The following is a 21,334-nucleotide window of genomic DNA, read 5'->3' as shown; positions in this document are numbered from 1 at the left end:
ATAAAACCATCTGCCATTTGAGCTACAGCATCACTTCTAGGCCCTGAGAGGAAGGAAGGAAGGAGGAGGGAAGTGAGAGAGGGAAAGAGGAAGGGAAGGAGTGAGGAAGAAGGAAGAAATAAACTATTCAAGAGAAGAATGTTAGGAAATGGAAAAACTTGGAAAAAATTATATTAAGTGAAGTAAGCCAGGCCCAAAGAAACATAGGTCCCATGGTTTCCCTTATTTGCAGTATCTAGTATATGTATGAGTCAAGCAGAAAAGGTCAGATAATGTGATGTCAGGAAAATGAACCCTTAGATATGTATTTTAATGTTTTTTTCTTTCATGCATGTGTTTCTAACGCATTTATAAGATTATCTCCTTGTTGCTTTGTATGTCCCTCCCCCACAGTATAACCCCTGCTTTCACTATATTTGATGTCAGTATAACTTGTGGAGGAGATGGGGAAAAACCAGTTGTTTAAGGATACAGGTGGACCTGTTGCAACGATGAGAAGTACAGGTTGTCATGTCCAAAATGAGCTTTACAACGTAGGTTTGTGGGGGGGAGGGGTGGGGAGGGAAGGAGAAGGATTGGGATTGCGGGGGGAGGGGGGGGCAGCCGGAGACTAGGAAGTGATGTGAAGGGTAAACAAAGAAGGAGGCTGCAATGTTTGGTAAGAAATATACGCATTATCCTGCCCATGCAATTGTAACCCCTTTGTACAGTATGTTCATAAATAAAATTAAATTAAATTTAAAAAAAACAAAATAAAAATAAAAAAAGAGAAGAATGTTTAATTTTTGGTGAATGTGAGAATTATTCTTTCAGAGGTGGGCCTCAAGAAAAATGGCTTTTAAAAAAGCAAATTTTTGAATGTTTACAAAATGATAAAGAGGATGTAACATTTTATAAATTGATTTAATAATACAGTAATATTAAGTAAGGAGGTCAGGTGTGGCTGGTGCCCTATTGGCCACATGGTAGATTGTGGGGTCTGGCATCTTGTTTTCATGCAGGGGGAAGGAAATGCCCCATCCATCACTTACCACCCAACTGATGTGTGTGGCTGGATCCCTGCAAGCAGGCATGGGCATTTGGCTGATATGTTACTCAAACTGATAGTCCAGTGCCTGGAACTGGGAATTTCCTGTAGACCTGCCTCCTGCTTAGGCCCTACTTAGGCTGGCCCAGCAGTGGCACCAGATGCCATGCCACATGTCTCTGTAATCATGTCCTGTGTGCTGTCTCCTGGCTTGTCTCTGGTCATCATAGTGTCCCAATTCAGCACTCTCTTGGTGCTGATTGGTTCCTCATTGCTGTTTTTATTCTCCCCCCCCCTTTTCTTTCCTGTTTCCAAGCTGTCTAAGTGTATTTTGGACTGCAAGTCTTTGATACAACAGGCTGCTTGCAGACTGCTAGCTGTGTAATAGATTCCATTATTCCATCTACCATAATGTGGCTTCCAATAAATATACTGTCTTCTTTTACAGAAACACGAAGTTTGACCTAACATTAGAATTCAACCTGAGGACCAATAATAAGATACGTGTAACCAATACATTCTTCCAAATATTTAGTGGAAGAATTTGGGTGTGGTTTACCCAATGATAGGTAAACAGTCCTTTACCAAGTGATTGCAAAAGGACCTTTGCATAGGGGTATATGTTATGAATTTCATATCCTGTTATGTGGACACCATGAGTCCTGTTTGGATCAAGTAATTAAGATCTCCTGATCTAACAGGGCACTGGTGCTTCACATCGGGATTCTTACTTGCTCAAGAGTATGAGGGTTAAAGATCACAATTGAAAGGCAAACTAGGTAGGAATTGCTATGAGAGTGTTATGGCCAATTATCACCAAATTTCGCACAAGTAGTGCTATGAATGAAGTTGATAGACTCTCCACACTTTTGTTCCTTTATTACCAAAGCTCAGGGACAGTACCCGGGCCCTGAGTAGAAAGAACTCCAGGGCCAGGGAAGATATTTTGTAAAATCGGTTTTTGGCCCTCATGCAGAAAAGTTACCATTCTTGTTTAAGCCAAAAGTCCTCCATAGGGTATAGTCATTGTCCTCATTTGAGGTTGATATTGAACTGTCTTATAAGCCAGGGTAATGATAGATTGTACGAATATTTTGGTTTCTTTTGTCAAGTGAATCCACATGCATATACCTTTATTTTTCTGACTAGTTCATAAGTCCTTGTAGAGGTTCAAGATACTATGCAGGACCATGTGGTCCACGTCTGTAAAGTGGGGATTGAGACGTTTAAAGAGAGATCTCAACATATAAAATGTGGCCAAATATTTCAGTATACTAGAAACAGCATCATAAGAAAAGAAGTATCAAGTAGTGATGATTTAAGGTCCCAGAATACCAATATATTTGAACGAGAAGACTGTGATCTTGTGATGTGTGCACACAGATGTAGAAGAAAACCTCTTTTCAATCTGAGCTCTTCAGATGTGTATAAGCATTTTTGATGTTTTTCCCTTTCTGATTGCACTTTATTTCAAGGCCACTCCCAGGGGTGAATGACAGGATATTTAATTTCAGCTCATTCTAAAAGCTTTGTCCTCAGAAGAGAAGTGGTGAACCATGACTTAGGTACATATTCACCCTAGACACAATCACAAAGAGTGGGTTAAGTTACATAAGTTTTCAGAATGTCAAGGGTCCTACCACATGGTTCATCCTGTAGCCCTTTTCAAAATTAGGCTTTAGAAGAGTTCTGCCTTTGTATGAAGATTTCAGCTCTAAATTAGATTATTTTCAATAGTCATTCAGTGAATGTTACTGGATAAAGTAAACAAATGAAGTCCTATTTATTTTAGAGAAAATTCTGATATCATCAGCAGGGTCAGGTAATATGACTCAAAGTCAGGACCCTGAAGAGTTTGCTCTCCAGAGATCTCAGTATTTAACCAAGAACTTCCAATTCCCAATCCATCTTGATCCCAATGAGAACAAGATGTTAGGAGAGCCCTTGTTTCTTCCTCAGGTTAACCTGGAATGATGCACCTCAGAGTGACTGGAAGGGACAGAAGCTGGGATACAGAACACACTGGGTACTGAACAAGGCTATTATAGGATTTCCACTAGACCCTCAGGGACCACCCAAGGCCCTCTTGCATTCCCTTGAGCACTTATATCTTTATGTTTGTCCAGCTCTAGGTCATTTTTCCTCCCATAATTAGCTTAACATTAAGTGTACATTATTTTCTGTTCCCTTAATGAATTGAGAAGTTCTTTTAAATTTTTCTCTTTCATTTTTCTGGATCACTTACACCCTTGTATGAAGTCCCTGTTATACAGGTCTCAGTACTTTGAGTAGATGACTACCTGGAGCATCCACAGCCAACCGTTTTTGCCACACTTGTATGTGGGATCTGAGAAAAACCCAGCCAAAACTTTATATGTGCATTTTAACTTAAATGTTTGTTACAAAAAGTTTGATGTGGAGACTTCATCTGATGTGGTGGAAGTTGGTTGGGCTCATGGTCTATGCCAGAACTCAAAATGGAATGTACAGGAAAGAAAAGTTTGGTAAGGAGCCAGCTGAGGAGAGGAGGGCAGTGCCAAAGTCTTCATGCAATAGGCAAACCTGGCAAGCCCCTTGGGACAGGAGTGAGAAGCCCAGAGCAGGGTATGTGCTCCCCATCAGTCCACCACCAGCACAGCATGGCACCTGCAGCATGGGCCAAGGTGTACACGTGTTTCCTGCAGGGCTGACTGTTGACACAGGGACCTGTCAGAGAAGTCAGTGGCCTAATGTAATAGTCTTGTCCTATGTAGATGATACAATTGCTTGTGGACTAGAAGAATTAGTAGTAAAACATTGTTAGATGAACTAGTAAAAATTCTTCAGGATGTGTGTGAATGTGTATGTCCTAAGAAGAAAAGGAATTGAAAAGTAGTTCAGAGAGAACTTCTATGACAAGTGTGGGACTTGAGTGCACAGCAAAATAGATCCATTATTATTACAACAAATAGGTGAAAAGGAAGGGTTTCTTTCACTTATTTTTATCTACCCTTACAAATTCCATTGTGTTCAAAATAATAATAACAGAAATGTATGTGTTGATGCTTACTGTTGTACAACAGCTAGTTTATGCATGACAGCAGAGGCCTAGGGTCTCTTCTGTGTGTGGTCCCTGAACTCTCTGGACAGAAGGACAATACTACTGAAAGTGAACTTATGTCACTTGTAAGTTTGTGGTTTAAATTCCAGAGGAATCATTGATTAATTTAAATGAGCAGACTTTTTGTTTTGCTGGTCTTTAGGCTTGAACTCAAGGGTCAGGTGCTGTCCCTGAGCTGCTTTTGCTCAAGGGTAGCACTTGAGCCACAGCACCACTTCTGGCTTTTTCTGTGTATGAGAACCTGAGGAATAGAACCCAGCTCCTCATTCCTGCGATGCAAGCACTGTACCACTTAGCTACCTTCCCTGTCTTATAAGCACACTTTTTATATTAAAAGAAGAAAGAATAGGTTGGTATGTAGTATCCACTTTCCATGTGCACGTCCAAAGGTTCAAACCCTCAAAGTGAAAGGAAGAAAGTAGAAAATGGAGTGACAGGAAGTATTCAGTTACAACTACAAAGAAAAATAAAAGAACAAATGCAATGAGCAAGTAATTAGGTTTTTGTTTGTTTGGGATTGTTTCTTTTTTCTTTCAATGGTTAGTTGTGGGGTTTAAACTCAGGGAGGGCCTGGCATATTCCCTAGGCTTTTCACTAAAGGCTGGCATGCTACCACTTCCAGCCAGAATGTCACTTCTAGTTTTCTGGCATTTCACTGGTGATAAGTCACAATGAATTTTCTGCTGATGTGCTGGGGAATGGAACTCAGTGCTTCATGTATGCAAGGCAAGCACTCTACCACTGAGCCACACTCCCAGCCCTGCCTCCTTTCTTAAAACAGTGTGGTTAGGGCTGGCAATGTGGGTTAGTGATAAAGTACTTGCCTAGCAGGCATGGAACTTTAAGTTTGATATCTCAGTACCTAATAAACAACAACAGCCCCCAAACACCCCTAGAAGCAATGGTGCTGTAGCTCAAATAGTAGAGTGGTAGCCTTCAGCATAATGAAATTCAGGAACAGTTTTCAAGCCCTGACTTCTAGCCCCAAGAATCTCAAACAAAAACAAAAAAAAAAAGATGAAATGAACAAATGAAAAGGAGAAACCCACTTTCAGCAAGTTTCATTGATAAACACAACACACAAACACACAAACACACATATAGACACACCCACAAATATAGTTTTATCAAACCATATTTCTCTCCTTTACTATGTCTGCTCACCCTCCCTGATCCAACTGCTGCCTACATGCACTAGAAAACTTATTCTATGTTTCTCTCGTTTCTGCATTTTAAAAAATTTATTTTGAAGATTAAAATATAAAAGTAGTATCAATACTCAAGAGAAAATTCCAATCAAAAGTACAATAGAATAACCATTTTATACATGTTAGTGTCGACATAATTTTAAACAAAACAACAAAAATCCTTCCAAAGTCTAACAAAACCTAGGAAAGATGTGACAATAATGTGAACTTGGTGCATTTCTCTCAGGTATCTAAAACTATCATACATGGGACAAAAATTCCTAAAAAGAACTGAATATAGAATTACATAGAAATATGGTCCAGCACTTCTACACTTGTACGTACCTTAGAGAAAAACAAAGATTTCTATAAATACCATCAGATAAGGACTAAGTTTCAAGAAAGACAAATACCACAAAGAAGTCCAAGAGTATTTTCAGAGAGTAATTGAAGTACTTATAACACACTCAGTCCTGTACAACAGTCAAAATTATGTTTGACCACACTTTTTCAGCAAATCCATTAAAACTTCATTAGGATAGTCTAATGTGTGTATGTGGCTGTGATGTCTGACCAGATTCTAGCCAACCTTTACTTCCATGAGAAGTTACCTCCTAGATGTCATTGAATCACAAAAAGAGTGAGGCAACTTTGTCCTCACATTAAAAATCTAGAAACAAACTAAAGCACATCTGCATTTAACTTAGAAGGCAAGATTTGATCATCTGCTAAATCTACAAGACACCTTTAGCTTTTTGAGAAACATGTTCCTAAAGCTGAATCTGCCATGCCTACTCCGATGGAGTCTGCTTAGCATGGGAAACCTGCTTTTAGACCTGAGAATGGAGCTTCACAGAAGCCTATCTCTGAGAATGGGACTTCACCGAAGTCTACCTCAGAGATTGAGGCTTCAAAGAGATCTATCTCAGAGAATGGGACTTCACCGAAGTCTACCTCAGAGAATGGGGCTTCAAGAGGCCTACCTCCTGGAAAGGCTGGCAAGCCCCTGGGAAAGATGTGTTTCTGTTCCTGTTTTTCTTTTCTTCACTGTATAGGAGTGCCTATTAATCTTTTACTGTTCCTGCTGCTCATTGTACTTACTCATGCTCAACATTCCCTTATTCAAGGCTCTTTCTTAGAAGTATTGATGACTCCAACATCCGATGAGTGTCGTGAGAATATGACTAACTCACCAGAGTTAAATGCTACCCTGAAAGCCCCTCTTGTGGAGGCTAGTAGACAAGTCATAAGTAAATATAAAAGTATTGGGGGTTTCATGACCTCACTTCCGCAGAAGGAATTGTTTGTAAGAGATTTATAAGAAGCTGTGGGCACAGAGCAGAAAGAGTGTATGGCTACTGGAGACTTTCCTTTAATCCTAAAGCATATACAATAGACTCATATAGATATCCTGTAGATAAGAAAGATGTAGAGGGATATTTAGACCAAAAGCTAAATAAAATTCCTAAAAAGTTGGTAGATGGAAGGTGGCAATGGCTTATCAGAAGAAAATGGTGGGATCCTCCATTATCTAGAGGACCCCAAAGACTTCCGCCAGATCCATAGCCTTTAACAGATGTGTATGATAAGGATGGCAACCGTTGGAAAAACTACTTAGCAGAAAGAACTTCCTATTAGTCTCTTTCATTTACTGAGAGACTTGCTAGATCTAGGTCTCCTTGGTGCTTAGCATTAAAGAAGGAACAAGAAAGATCTTATGAGACAGTTAAGGCCTCTATGGAGAAGAGTAAACGATTATGTGGAAGGGTTACAAAAAAGACACTATGAGCTTAAATTTGATATATGGCCAGATTTAACTAAGTATACTGAATATCATGATTTTTGGCCACAAATTGGGAACCCTCTAAGTACAATTGCTTAGAAAAGATTTGAAACGTATAAAGTACAAAACTAAACCAAAGTAACCATGAAGTACTAGAGTTCATGCCTTTCTGTTCAGCACCTTGCCCATATGCTCTGGTTAATAGTTAATTGGTGATAAACATCGAAAACCATTGTATTTCTTAAAAATAGAGGGGGGGAGGGGGGAGGCTGGGAAGGGAGGTGAAGGGTAAACAAAGGAGGAGGCTACAATGCTTGGTAAGAAATGTATGCATTATCCTGCCCATGTAATTGTAGTTCCTCTGTACAGTATGTTCTCAAATAAAATAAAATAATATTAAAAAAAATAGAGGTAAACCCCAAAAGAAGTGCCTATCGTCATAGCTCGTCATCCAAAAAACAAGATCAGGCGACCAGCTGGTGACCACCCAAGAACAAAGCCTTGCAGCAAGATTGTGTAACCTTTTGCCCTTTGTCATCAACACTTTTGCTATAAAAGCTTGTTATTTTCTGCAATAAATCGCACTCAGCACTCACTCCTCTTGTGTGTGAGTTGTCTGTTGGCCATCTCCCTACCCATTCCAGTTCCTCCACTAGGTGTCCTCCGTCTTCCCGACAGAGCTGGTCTGAGACATGAATCTATTTTTTTTTTCTGTTTTTCAATCTGGGACACAGTTAGGTTTATAACCTGGTATGTCAGAGTGAGAAGTAAAAGAATCTTATCAGAGATCCTTTCATCTTTCTTGCTGTTGACAATGAATAAAGATTCTGGAACCATGGCCTGGAGAGAAGCCAAATGAGAGAGTCAGAAAAAAACCTGTGTGATTTTACCCTAGAAGTTCCTGCTCAGAACATGATAGGTGGACTGGTAAAGCATAAAGCCTTCTTATGGGAGAAGAAACCTTCCTGAATCAAGTCTCCACTGAAGACAAATCCACAGAAGAGTCAAGTCTTATGTGTTACTAAACAATATTAACAGAAAATACAGTCAGAAATGTAGATCCATAAAATGTAAAAGAAACAACTTATATAGGTATGTGCTTTTGCTTATACTTGTTGGTTGATTACACAGGAAATTCTTTTATCCAGCATTCTGGTTTTTCTTACACTTACCCACAATGGTAATTGGTAACATAAACTACATGAACTTTGCAGTGACATTTACAAAAAGAGAAAATCTACTCTGTTTACTTCAGTGAGGTAGTTTTTGATAGGAAAGACCATATGAATCCTTTAAAAGCAGTGTTTGCACATTACTACTGGGCTTTCCCATATCACAAGAATGTTTTCTTACTTTGAATAACTTAAAGTGAATTTATTATAGGCTAAGTGTTCACATTCATAATACTTAAGATGAGGACTGTTACAAATTTCATGGTGGGGTATTTTCTGTTTGTTTTAGGATTTGGACTGTCCATATCCAGATTAGTGACTGAATATCTTGCCTTAAAATTGTCAACTTTTCTATTTCATAATATTTTATTTGGATATAATCTGAATTTCAAAAGGACATTGTAACTGGGCTGTCATGTCTAATGACTGTAATCTTAGCTACTCAGAAGGCTGTCATCTGAGGAAAGTTAGTATTATCCTCACCTTTTCTTCTCAGCTCCACCCAGACCTGAGCTCCTCTCAGACCTAGAGTTCCCTCCCTACAGCTGGCCACTCCCTCTCTCATCTCAGACTCACCTGAGCATGTACTTAACTCACTTCCTGCCCCCCAGATTCTGTTGCAACCTGAAGAGAGACAAATGCGGGTGCTCCCTCTCCTGGGAAATATGGTCCTTCTAATAAACCTTATAATAATCTTTCTCATGTGCCTGCCACAAGTCCCCTGGGATGGACATGAAGAAACCCTACAAGGATCACTGATTTAAGCCAGGGTGATAGGAAAGTCTGAGAGACTTATGTCCAATAAACTACCAAAGTAGTGGGAAGTGCAAATGCGGCTTTCAAGGTCAGTTTCCTGACCTTGAGTTCAAGAATCAGGACAGGCAGACACATATCAAGGGCATTGGATTGTATTCAAATTTTCACATATTTTAACATTTGTTATATTTAACGAATATCATAATTTAACAATTGGTTTTGGTGTACATGTATAGGAAACCTCTCTCATTTTTCTTTCATTTTTTTTTTTGTCCCTGTAGGGCCTGAACTCTGAGCCTTGGCACTGTCCCTCTGACCTGCAGCTCAAAACTAGCACTCTATTACTTGAGCCACAGTACACTGCTGGCTTTTTCTGCTTATGTGGTTCTGAGGAATCAAACCCAGGGCTTCATTCACCCAAGGCAAGCACTCTACCAGTGAACCACCTGCCCAGCCAGTCTCTCTCATTTTAAGTGATGTAAATTAGGCTAAATATATTAGTGGAGAAATTGTAATTTGTCAGAACAGACACATCAATTGGAGTATATCTGTGCCAGCAGCATTTAGAAAATTTCAAAAGCCATAGGAAGTGCAGAGGATGAAAAGAGGATCAATATGTTTATACAAGACATTTTCAAGGAATGTTTACCATTCATTGGCTTCAATTCACAACAAGCAAGTTTATAAAATCACATGGGTGAGGATCAGAATCTCTAGGGTCAGGATATAAACTCACAACTCCTGACTCTCCTTGTCTCGAAAATCAGAGGTTTGTAGCCACTTTCTGGCACCTGGAGGTACAAGTGCTATTGGCAGCACAAACCCATGAGCCTTAAAATATCATCCACCCCAGAATGGGGAAAGATGGGAAGGGCAGACTCTGGCTAGGAACCTCAGATTGCTTCATGTTTCAGCTCCCAAGTTCCCCAGAAATAGAGAAGCTGACCTTCTACCTCTTGGCTCTGACTATGGAGTGCAAAGCTGTACTTCAGAGCACTTCCAGCAGCAACACAGAGGGAAAGAAACCTGAATTTGCAAACTAAAAACACCAACAGTGGGCAAGGTGGCATTGGCGCCTTTCCGCCCCCTCACCCGATTACCCCTCCCCTTTCTCCCCCGCCCACACACACTTTCAAAGGATCTATGCTCCGATAGAAACTACAATTCCCAGAATGCAATACACAATTCACCTGGAGGAAGTGGGCTTGTTACAGGGATTTGACTAACACAAGACTCTTTGTCCTAAGTGTGCAAGGATGCATGGGAACCTTTCTCTCCCAGCTGCGGGAACTTAGGTGAGTTTCTTCTTGAAAATTCAGTTTACCAACATAAATATTGTGAGACCAATTAAAAACACAAATGTATTAGGAGCATTGCATAAGTTGGCTTTTTAATTCTTAGTTCTTTTAATATAATTGAGGTTATAAATCTACGTAGTTTTGATTTTTGTTTTTGTTCAAAAAGTACGTTCTGCTGAATGTAAATTATGTCTCTGTTTTTCCTTAAAGTTTTGAATATCTCCCCTGTAACTTTACAAAAGTATTTGCAGCTGGGTTCCAATGGCTCATGCCTGTAATCCTAGGTACTCAGGAAGCTGCGATATGAGGATCCCCGTTCAAAGCCAGCCTGGGCAGGAAAGTTCATAAGTCTTATCTCCAACCAACTACCAAAAAAATGGAAGTGACCTTGTGGCTCAAGTGGTAGAGAGCTCGCTTTGAGCTGAAAAACGCAAGGACAGTGCTCAGGCTGGTTTCAAGCCACAAGATCGACAAAAAAACAAAAAGTACTTGCAGACAGTAAACTGATTAATTCTGGCATCATCTTCCCCTGCTCTAATATATATACTGGAATAAAATAACAGAATTTAAAGAGCCTGGGCGCTTGTCCCTGAGGTCTTCAGCTCAAGGCTAGCACTCTACCACTTGAGCTACAGCACCACTTCCGGTTTTCTAGTGGTTTATTGGAGACAGGAGTCCCACAGTCTCTCCTGCGCGGGCTTGCTTTGAACGTCGATCCTCAGATCTCAGCCTCCTGAGTAGCTAGGATTACAGGCTTGAGCCACGGGCGCCCGGCAATATCTTTGTAAAGTAGGAGGGGATATATTAAACAAATTTAAGACAAAACAGAGATATAATTTACATTCAGCAGAAGGCAGGCATTGAATAAACAGAAAGGTATAAGCAACGCAGTCTCATAACCTCAATTTCATTATTAGAACTAAGAATCAAAAAGCCAATGTATCCAATTCTCCCCATATATATCTATTTTCTGGTTGGTCTTATGTATTTCAAGAGGGAACAGTGGTTTTCAAGAAGAAACTGAGCTTAACTTCCACAGAAGGCAGAGAAAAGTCCCAATGCACAAGAGCACACTTGTTCCCAGGTATGTAGCAGGGTGGCACCGAGCATTGTGGGAATTGTAGTCACCAAGGAGGATATTTTCTTTGAAAGTCCTGGGTTGTTTTTGATTTTTGTAGGGTGGAGGTGGGGCAGAAGATGTTTTGCGCATGCGTCTCCCCGCCCAACATGGGCGTTTTAATTCCGCGTCTTCCTGATTCTTTTCCTTTGCCTTGCTGCTGGAAGTGCCCTGAAGTACAGTTTGGCTTTCCATAGGTGGGAGCCAGGAGGGTGGTGCCCAGTCTGTGCAGTGGAGCTTGGGATCTGTAAGTTGAACGAATCTCAGGCTTTGGAAATAATGTCAGGTAGGAACTGTGTGATTGCCGCAGGAGTCTACCCTCCACTGGTTTCTGTTTGTTTTTCTGTTTCTGTTTGTTTGGTGGGGCCTGAACTCTGGGCCTGCAAGCAGCATTCCTGAGCTCCTCAGCTCAGAGGGAGAGCTTTATACTTGAGCCAAAGTGCCTGCTTCCCTTTCCACGCTTTTCTCCAGTCTGGGGTTGATAATTTGCTTGAAGTTCAGGAGTTTTTGCTGCCATTAGCCTCTGGGCCTTCAGATGCAAGAACCTGGTTTCCAAATATCTGAGAGCAAGCTAGGTCATTGTCCAGATGAGGAGAGCCCAAGAGCTGTGCATTTGTACTCCAAGACCAAGGGATTCTTCTATTAACCCATGTGACTTCATTTGCTTTGCCCAGGTATAAGAGGAGTACAGGAAGAATTCTAGTGAAATTGTGACAAATATGCCTGCCTTGAGTCCTCTTACATTGCAGTTGTATTTGGGGCTTCTGAGTTTTTATTCTCCTGGCTTGAGCTCACAAGTATTTGTACATAACCCTGTTTCTAGAGACAGTTGTACATGGGATATTGGAGTAGTGAGTGCTGGTCCTGTATTTTTAGGAATGAAGCCTAGCAATGTTTGAAGCAGAGCACCCTATGAATAGGAATCTCCATCCTAAATGGACAGACCATGTCAATTCTGAGAGGCCCTAAAGGGAAGAAGCAGAAAAGCACAGGAATGGGAAGATGTTGCTAGCTTCCCTTGCCTACTACAAAAATTGTTGCTACTTCCCTTAGCACCAGATTCTCGTGGTACTCTTTCCTATACCACTGTCAATCACTTTGTGTTGTTGCAAGCTTTAAGCTAATTTCCAGGAATTGTGATGTGCTGGACTGAGGAATAAGACAGAGCCAAGTTATGAGAGGGTACCTGAGGCTGTGGTTTGGGAAGGTGGGGTAATTGTTATGACAAAGTATCTATTAATGTAGTAATCCCTAATCCTCTTCTTGCTAATTTATTCAGCCTGTTACCACTATGATTTTTAGTATTTAATCATGCAAATTTATGTTAAATGTCCCATGTAAGGATTTGCTAAGGGTAGCTCTTATTGGTTGGTTTTGCTTGGTAGTACAGAAAGAATTGGTCAGGGAAATTTGGCCTTAAAAGAAAAATCACAGAAGAAAATGTGAGGTAATATGTTTTACTCAAGGTTGTATGCTTTATAGGTGTTGCTTATCTTCAGGTGTGTCACTCCTATATGCAGTATTTTATGTTGTATCTTTGGGATGGCCAAGGTTCTTTCCAAGACTGTTTAGGGAAATGAACATTAGGGACTAATCAAACCTGGGTTTACCTCATCTTTACTCATGTCCCTTTGGCCAAAGCATGTTAAATGGAAATTGCAAGACATTGCATAGGTGTGCAATGGGTACAGTGAAATGTGCCATTTGACAACCATTGTTGAAATATTATAACACAAGAAATATATTCTGTAGACATTTTTTCTCTAAATTGGGTGAAAACTACTGTGCTACATCATACATGCTTTCCCTCGTGTTAAAATATGTAAATGAATGAGGTAGAACACAAATTCCAATGGATTGCTAGGATACCTTTACATTAAAAAAAGCAGTTCCTACATACCGAAGTATATTCAGTAATAAATACTTTTAGTGGAAATGTGATATGTTTTTGCTTTCAAGTATTCAATAATATTTGGGGGAACATTCATTTTTTCAAATTGAATGTGTACATAAACATAGAATTTATTTGGTTTAATAATATCTATCTGTCAGGAAATGGACTGCATTTGTGTTTCTTGGACACTTTAATGCTCTGCCTGGGACAGTAAAGATTCTTCTAAGACAGCTTTATGGTATGGCAGTCCATGTATCATGTTTGCAAGAGAAAATTCTGGACCCCAAATCTCACAGATTCATTTCTTAATATGTCATTTGCCTTATATCCCAGCCGTGCTTCTAGAGTCTTCTGTTCATTGTCAGCAGCAAGACAGAATGAATGGATCTCTGGTGAGTGTTTTTTTTTTTTAATTTTCATTTGTTTTCCATTCCATTATATGAACCTAAAGATTTCCAAGAATAAGAAACAATACCAACCACACAGATTCAGCCTCAGGAATGTATTCATAAATCAGAAAAAGATGGCATGTAGATTAGGAGATAAAGATTACTTGTAGGTTTAGCAGATTAAATGGTTGTATTCTTTCTAAGTTGAATTCAGAGTGGCTTCAGAATGTATAGGCTTCATCTTGTCATAACATGTAGTGAAACCTGTTATGTGATGTAGTGACACAGAGCAGGTTCCATCTCATGGAAGGTGAAGGGTAGATTGCAACCAGATCTCATCCTCATGAGTAACATTAAACTATTTCAATGAAATTTTCCTGGAATTGCTGAAATAGTGTGGTCATAGGCACTTTCGTGTGTTCTAAAGGAATGATTAACCTCTATGTACTTAAATTATTCTCCCTATATACTTCTTGGACTACTTCATGGTCTTGGTCTTACTTGAAGCTGAGGCTATATTTGTTGCTAAACTTTATGGCCGTTTTTTCAAAATCTTGTTTGTTTTCTAAAGTGTCCTCACAAGATTTCTTTCCTCTATAATCTCTCTCTACTTTTGGTTTTCCACACACTTGTGTTGCTTATTTTTCTCTCTCTTTGTATCTATTTATGAATCATTTTTTCTTACTTTTCTTTTTCTCTCTTTCCTCCATATGTCTCTCAGTTTTTTCTTTTCTTCAATGATCTATCTGGGAACTAGTTTTTCTTAGTGATCAGCTTTATGTTGCTGACATGGCTCTTAAGATTGACGTTTTTCATACCCACTGTATAGGAAAATTGTTGCCTAGAGAGTTCTACAGGATTCCAGAAACAAAGAAAATTAGAGAAACACAAAAACATAAACAGATAGTCTTAGGGGAAACCAGGGTTCTGAAGCCTCTCTGGCACTTGGTCTCTGGTTGCAGGCAAGCAAGCAAAGTTCCTTGAGTTCACACAGGGAAGATTACCATTGATAACATGGAAAACTGAAGTATCTATATTAATATTACAATCTGAGCCACAACACGTTGCGAAGAAAACATGTTTCCTTATTCTCCTGAGACAGAAGACTGGCACCCAGAGAAAATGCAGAGATGAAGTTCACCTTACCTAACCTTCAAGGTGAACAGCAGCTCAGTTTCAGATGCTATCTTTCCAACAGTAAGGAAATGGCCTGCACTCTAGTCTCTTAACCATCTCCACAATTCTCTTTTATCCCTTCTGCGGCCAGCTCTCAGTTCTCTCAGTCCTGTCAGGCTGGAATTCCAAACTCTCAAAACTTTTTCCCTTTCAGCTCAACTTCAGAGTTCAATACAGAAAAGTACGTCCTTCCTCCAACTGATAAACTACAAGAAAATTTGATTTCACCTGATTCTTTTATCTTTGGTCTAACTTCATTTGTTGTGGTATTCAGTTTTGTTTTTCCATACCACTATTTTTTTTTTTTTTTGTTCGGCCGTGGGGCTTGCACTCTGGGCCTGGGCACTGTCCCTCAGCTCTTCAGCTCAAGGCGAGCGCTCTACCACTTGAGCTACAGCACCACTTCCAGTTTTCTGGTGGTTTATTGGAGATAGGAGTCTCACGGTCTCTCCTGCCCGGGCTGGCTTTGAACCGGGATCCTCAGATCTCAGCCTCCTGAGTAGCTAGGATTACAGGCGTGAGCCACCAGCGCCCGGCTGATACCACTACTTTTAAATATTTTCATTCACTGCCAGTATAAGATAGGTAGTTTTGATTAAAAAAATAATACAGTGATGAGGTTTTCTCTATTAGAAATATCATTTGTTGCAAAATCTCACAGATATTTGCTAGGAATTGATTTTGATCTCTGAGGAATTTCACTATTAACTAACAAAAGTGGAAATATATCCTTAGGGATCTACTGGAGAAATGACTCAGGAATATTTAACACATTTGAGCATTTGGTCATATTTATCATTTTTGTCATCCTGAGTGTTCCTTGAGTATCAATTTGCCTCCAACTTCCATGAAGGCCTATTAAAATGAAAATCTTCTCAAGTAATATTTTATTCCCCTCCCACATATATTTTGTGTTGTAGAATGTAGGCAAAGTTTACAAAACTTCATGGTACCAGTTCTTTTTTACATAAGAAGGAAATATCAGGGTATCTAAAACCTCATTTCAATATGTAGTATTTAAACCAAACATGGTTAACCTAGGATATTTTTATGTGGGAACTAAATCAAATCTGATAAGGGCCCAATAAATCATAAGCTAATTTCTGGAGTACTGTTACTGTTTTTTAACATTCATGTGGGCACTGCTTTTCTTTGATCTAGTAATGTTCTATGTTCTGTATCCCATGTGATATCCTGAATGTGTTCTGCTTGCTTAGGAGAGTACTTGTTAATAGAAGGTCTAAATAGGATTTATGGTGAAGCAACAAATGTAAATGCAGAGAAAATATTTGTTTAATTCATTGTTATCTACTGATATATACTAAAATTTTATCAAAAATAATAATATAATTTTTTTGACACCACCTTAGACTTAATGTCATCATGCCAGATTATTGTCTCCTTAGAATTTTTATCTTGTCTCTATTGCTAGCAGCAGAAATGTGTTTGCATGCGTTAGGGAATCTGTAACTTTTTATTGGTCTTCGGGCCTGAATTCTCGGCCTGGTTATTGTCCATCAGCTCTTCAGGACAAAGTGAGTGCCCTACTACTTGAGTCACAGTGTTACTTTCAGTTTTCTGGTGGTTTATTGGAGATAAGTGTCTCATGGACTTTCCTGCCTGGGCTGGCCACGAACCTTGATCCTCAGAGCTCATCCTCCTCAATAGCTAGGATTACAGGCATAAGCCACCAGTTCTCTGAAAATCTGTGTATTTTAGTGGCCAGGTTTATGTATTGCCAAATATTTCTAATTTGCTATTTAATTTTCGCAGTGAAAATATAACATAGCCAGCTGCAAACATTTTATGTAAGACAAAAGCATACCTGCAGCATAATGAAATTCCAGATTGGAATTCTCATGACCCAGGTCTAATTTCTTGATGGAAATGTGCCATTACAGAAGCTGATATCATTTGATGATGTGGCTGTGAACTTTACCTGGAAGGAGTGGCAGGATCTGGATCCTGGTCAGAAGACCCTTCATAGAGAAGTAATGCTGGAAACTTATAACAACCTAATGTCCTTGGGTGAGCAAAGGTCACTTTTATTTGGAAGATCAAGTGCTTTTATTTTAGTAGACATTTTACTATGTTATTTAGGTATAAGATTCCAGTCCATTCCCTTGTAAAAAAAACTGCTAGTATAAAAGCCAGCCAAATTCAGGTTTGGGAGCTTGATGTTGTTTGCTTTTCACACTACTGCTTGAGCCACAACTGTATTTTGGCTTTTGTGTTGGGGTATATTCTGAATTTCCATGCCCAGGTTGGTTTCAAGCCTGCCTCTTCTGATCTTACCTCCTAAATATAGGGTTAGAAATGTAAGCCTTTGGACCATTACATTTTGTTTAAAAAAAAAAAAAAGATTCCAGTCCATGGGAAGTGTCATTTCTTCCTAAGTGAAACTTCAACTTCATTATGTGTATCTCAAGAGCTCATTTTATTCTCAGTCTTTAAGATTTCTAATCAGTAGTTGGACAAATGTTCTAAACTATGATCCACTAATAGGAGACTGACTATCCAGACTTGGGGTGATTATTATAGGTGGATCTACACTCTAGATAGAATATACATTACTACTGTCAGTATTATCTGGAAATCAGTAGGTGAAAGTGTAAAAGTGTGTATTTGTAAGCCAAACCTGACATAGGTTGCATTGCTTCAAGATTGGAATCCTAGATACTCTGTAGGGTGAATTCTGAAGATTTTGGTTTAAAGCCAGCAACTGTAGAAAAATGAACATGATACTCTTATCTCCAATTAACCATTCAAAAACTAGAAATGTAGCCAAGACACAAACTAGTAGAATGCTAGATTTGAGCAAAAGAGCTGAGTCCAAGCCACACATTGGGAAAATAAACCCAAAGCTGGTGGAAAGTACACTATGGAGATGTTAAGAATTGAGACACCATGGGCTGGGAAGGTGGCTCAGTGATAGAGCGCTTGCCTTGCATGCTTGTGGCCCTGTGCTCGATTCCTCAGCATGAAAAAAGCAGAACAAAAGCCAGAATTGGCATTGTGGCTCAAGTGGTAGAGTGCTAGCCTTGAGCTTAGGAGGTGTGATACAGCTCCCAGGCTCATAGTTCAGGCCCCAAAAACGATCCCACCCTCCAAAAATAAAACAATTGAGAAACCAGATTTAGGAGCAACCCAGTGAACAGGATGTCTGCAACATTGCATTAATGATGACCCAGCAAGAGCAATAGTTCTCCACTATTTCTTACTCACAGGGCACTGTATTCCTAAACCTATTTTGATTGTGAAGCTGGAGCAAGGTGCAGAACCATGGATGAGAGAAGACTCAGAAGAGAAATTCACAGGTGAGTTAAAGCATCTTGAATAGTGATGTTGGGTCCAGAGCCCAGTTGGTCTGTTTATCTTGAGCTGTACAGAGCAATAGTATTCCTAGTGCCCTGAGTCATGTATGGAAGAGAACTAGGTGATCCTTTGTCTCAAGGAATTGTCAATCCAGAATTCTTGTGGAGAGAAACTGAATTTGATGTTCCAGTGTAGTTAATGTTAGCACTTCTATTTGTCTGTAGAGAAGTCATTCATAAAGAGAAAAAGACAATAAGAAATGTAGTAAGGAGATCTCATTTTAAACTAGTATTTTGCAAGAGGGAGGAAAATAGGATCAGGACAATTTCGTATCAGTGGTGCTGGGCATAGAGGGAGATTCAGAATGGAAGCATTAAGAGTACGGAGATGAATAATTTGAGTAAATATTTCCTTGATAAAAATATAAAAATCTGAATTAGAGAAAAACATTATTTTCCATTGTAAAATGTCAGTACTACTTTCTTAATTACTACATTGCAGAGAAATATATACATTCTGCATAAAGCAATGCTTTGATATTTGAAAATATTGTAACAGAATGTGAGGAAATATCTTTACATTAAGGAATTTATGGATCTCATTTATGTTTTTGTTTATTTTTCTATTATTCATTTTAGATGTCCCAGAAATGGAGGATGTGATTAGCACCTGCCAGGAACGTCACAATAAATATCTCTCTGAAGTAGCAATCATGAATAGTAACCCAGGGGAGGGAAAAGTGAGACTTATAAGAAGTTTTCATTTGAGCTCCATACCGAAGTCAGAACTGATTAAGAACAATGGGAACTCCTTAGGGATGAGGATAGAAAAGGTCACTGGCTGTCAGAGCATGGGTATTTTCAGTGAACCTGGTAAGATATGTGCTGCATATAGTCCTCATGTGTCTTCTGTAGTTGACGAATGTAAACAGTGTGAAAAGTCTTTCACTGAGAAGGAACACCCTGTTGTTTCTCAGAGAAAACACACAGGAGAGAAACCTTATGAATGTAACATGTGTCAAAAGTCTTTCACCCAGAAATCAAAGCTTACTGTCCACCAGAGAACACACACAAAAGAGAAACTTTTTCAATGTAACATTTGTGGAAAATCTTTCTCCTGGAAGGCAAATATTACTAGACACCAGAGAACACACACAGGAGAGAAACCTTATGAATGTAACATGTGTGGAAAATCTTTCACCTGGAAGACATACCTTACCGTCCACCAGAGAACACACACAACAGAGAAACCTTTTGAATGTAACATTTGTGGAAAGTCTTTCTCCTGGAAGGCATATCTTAATCTGCACCAGAGAACACACACAGGAGAGAAACCTTATGAATGTAAGATGTGTGGAAAGTCTTTCACCTGGAAGACATACCTTACTGTCCACCAGAGAACACACACAAAAGAGAAACCTTTTGAATGTAACATTTGTGGAAAGTCTTTCTCCTGCAAGGCATATCTTAATCTGCACCAGAGAACACACACAGGAGAGAAACCTTATGAATGTAAGATGTGTGGAAAATCTTTCACCAAGAAATCAAATCTTAATCTCCATCAGAGAACACATACTAGAGAGAAACCTTTTGAATGTAACATTTGTGGAAAGTCTTTCTCCTGCAAGGAATATCTTACTCTGCACCAGAGAACACACACAGGAGAGAAACCTTATAAATGTAAGATGTGTGGAAAATCTTTCACCAGGAAATCAAGTCTTACTCTCCATCAGAGAACACATACTAGAGAGAAAACTTATTAATGTAACTTGTGTCGAAAGTCTTTCACCCATAAAGGAAACCTTACTATGCACCAGAAAACACACACATTAGAGAGACCTTATGAATGTAACATGTGTGGAAAGTCCTTGTCTTGGAAGTCAAGCATCAATGTCCATCAGATAATACACACAGGAAAGAAACCTTATGAATGTAACATGTTTGGAATGACTTTCACCTGGAAGTCAAACCTCACTGTCCATCAGCAAACACACAGGAAAGAAACCTTATGAATGTCATATTTGCAGAAAGATTTTCAGCCAGAAGCTACAACCTACTATCCTCCAGAGATCACACACAGGAGAGAAATTTTATGAATGTGACCTATGTGGAAAATCTTTCATGCAGATCATACACCTTTCTGTCCATCAGAAAAAAACCCACGAGAGAGAAATGTTATGTATGTAGCAGGCATGGAAATTCTTTCACCTGGATGGCACAACTTAACATCCATCACAGACACAAGAAGAGAAACCTTATGAATGTGACCAATGTGGAAAGACAGCTTAACACACATAAGTTGATTCACACAAATGAAATAACTTAGGATTGTACCAAATGGGAAAGTCTTTGATCTGTAAGAAAATTGAAATCGCAATGCAGAACCAATACAGGATAGAGACCTTATGATATAGCAAATGTGGAGTCCTCGAACTACAAAACACAGCTCAGGGTTCATCACAGAACATACAAAACACACAGACACACACACACCCTCACACACAAAGAGGAGAAAAATCATATGTAAAAAAAATGGAAAGGTTTTCTAGAAAAAGTCATAACTGTAGTTAAGTCTTTCTTGGAGGGGTAACAATGCTCGATAGAAAATGTATTAATGACCTAACTCATATAATGGTATAACCAATCTATACAGTATCTTTACAATAAAATATATATTTAAAAAATATGATGGATTAATAAAGACTAGAATCTCTGCATTTTGTTTGTTTGTTTGTTTGTTTTTGGGTCCGGTCGTGGGTCCTGAACTCTGGGCCTGGGCGCTGTCCCTCAGCTCTTTAGTTCAAGGCTAGCGCTCTACCACTTGAGCCAGAGCACCACTTCCCGCTTTTTTTTTTCTTTTTGCTTATGTGGAGCTGAGGAATCGAACCCAGGGCCTCGAGCATGCAAGGCAAGCGCTCTACCACAGAGCCACCTTCGCAGCCCTGCTTTTTGTCTTGGGGGAGAACCCCAAAGTGTCTTCAGTGCTTGCACTTTTCTTTAATTAATCACTGGTGATGAAAAACTTGTGATTGATTCACTCTTAGCCCATTTAGTTGTTCTGCTGAGTGAGCTATAATAAAAGACCATGTGGACGATGTGTCGCACCTGTGTTATCTCATAG

The sequence above is a fragment of the Dipodomys merriami genome, unplaced genomic scaffold, assembly GCF_024711535.1.
Source record: "Dipodomys merriami isolate MVZ:Mamm:240054 unplaced genomic scaffold, mDipMer1.0.p SCAF_407, whole genome shotgun sequence".
NCBI classification, from domain to species: Eukaryota; Metazoa; Chordata; class Mammalia; order Rodentia; family Heteromyidae; genus Dipodomys; species Dipodomys merriami.
The sequence above is the reverse complement of the archived record's forward strand: the minus strand, read 5'-3'. Positions refer to the sequence as shown.